This window comes from Cyprinodon variegatus, unplaced genomic scaffold (assembly GCF_000732505.1).
Source record: "Cyprinodon variegatus isolate N-32 unplaced genomic scaffold, C_variegatus-1.0 Scaffold211, whole genome shotgun sequence".
NCBI classification, from domain to species: domain Eukaryota; kingdom Metazoa; phylum Chordata; class Actinopteri; order Cyprinodontiformes; family Cyprinodontidae; genus Cyprinodon; species Cyprinodon variegatus.
In genome coordinates this window covers 383,608-384,752 of record NW_015150664.1, presented here as the reverse complement: position 1 = coordinate 384,752, position 1,145 = coordinate 383,608, and positions in this window count along the sequence as shown.

The following is a 1,145-nucleotide window of genomic DNA, read 5'->3' as shown; positions in this document are numbered from 1 at the left end:
ACATTAATCTACATTGAATTGAATTGAATTAATCTACATACAATTTAAAAATTTCTAAAAAATCTGTATTTTGACAGACTCTTTTAAAAACTTAGTCCTTCGTCTCGTAAATATTTTTCTTTATTGCTCTGAACTTTCATATCGTTGCATTTTTCACCATATTTCTTTACTGCTAAGCTGCTGCTCATTTACTGTCTGACAGATATACAAAATGACATTTCATTTTTCTATACACTATGTGTATAGAAAATGAAAATAAAAGTTTTCTAAGTCTAATTCTAGAATAGCCTTGCATAAATCAGTTTGAGCTGCAGGAAGGCAGAGGAAATGCTGAAGGTTTATTCATAGCAGATGGGGATCAACAGAAGGCTGAAAATCCAGGACAGCACAGATAAGTCAAATCTGAATATAAAATGGGAAATAAAGGCTATTAACATTTTATGTAACATAAGTCAAAGCTGTGAGAAGATGAAACCACCAGGTATTTGGTGTGTGGTTTTTGACAAATAGATGATCATTAATCATGACAAAACTAAATAGTGTTACAGTTTGATTTCTCAGTTACATGGAGAAAAATAGAAGACTTATTGATCTGACGCTCTTTGTCGCTTTATCATTAACCTCCATAAAAGATTGTTGAGAATGCATGAGTAAAACACAATGTTGCCAAAAAGAAGATGAACCAATGAAGTAAACAATGAAATATAGAAATAGACAGAAATACAGTTAAATTTTGTAAATTATTAATAAACAATTAAAACAGAGTATTTAGACGGAATAACAGCTGCCAAGAGCAGATGCTAAGCTTTCAACCCTCAAAGCATAAATAGCTGAGGAGTATTCAGTGACTACATCGTTTACTGCACACTAATCTGGGTCATTTTGAGCATTAGAAAATTAATATCTGATTTGACAGCTGTTCTCATTCAGCTTTTCCTAGACAAATATCAATAATACAGGACATAAAGAGTGATTCTTCATTGAATAACTTCATTCTCTCTACACCACTTTTTGTTTTACTTTATTTATCCGTCCTGTAGCCAGTGGGTTGCTGGTTCGAACCCCTGTTCCCTCTGTCTCGTTCATCATGTCCTTGGACCAAGGGTGTAACTTTGTGATGAAAGTTGGTGGGGACACTGAAAGAG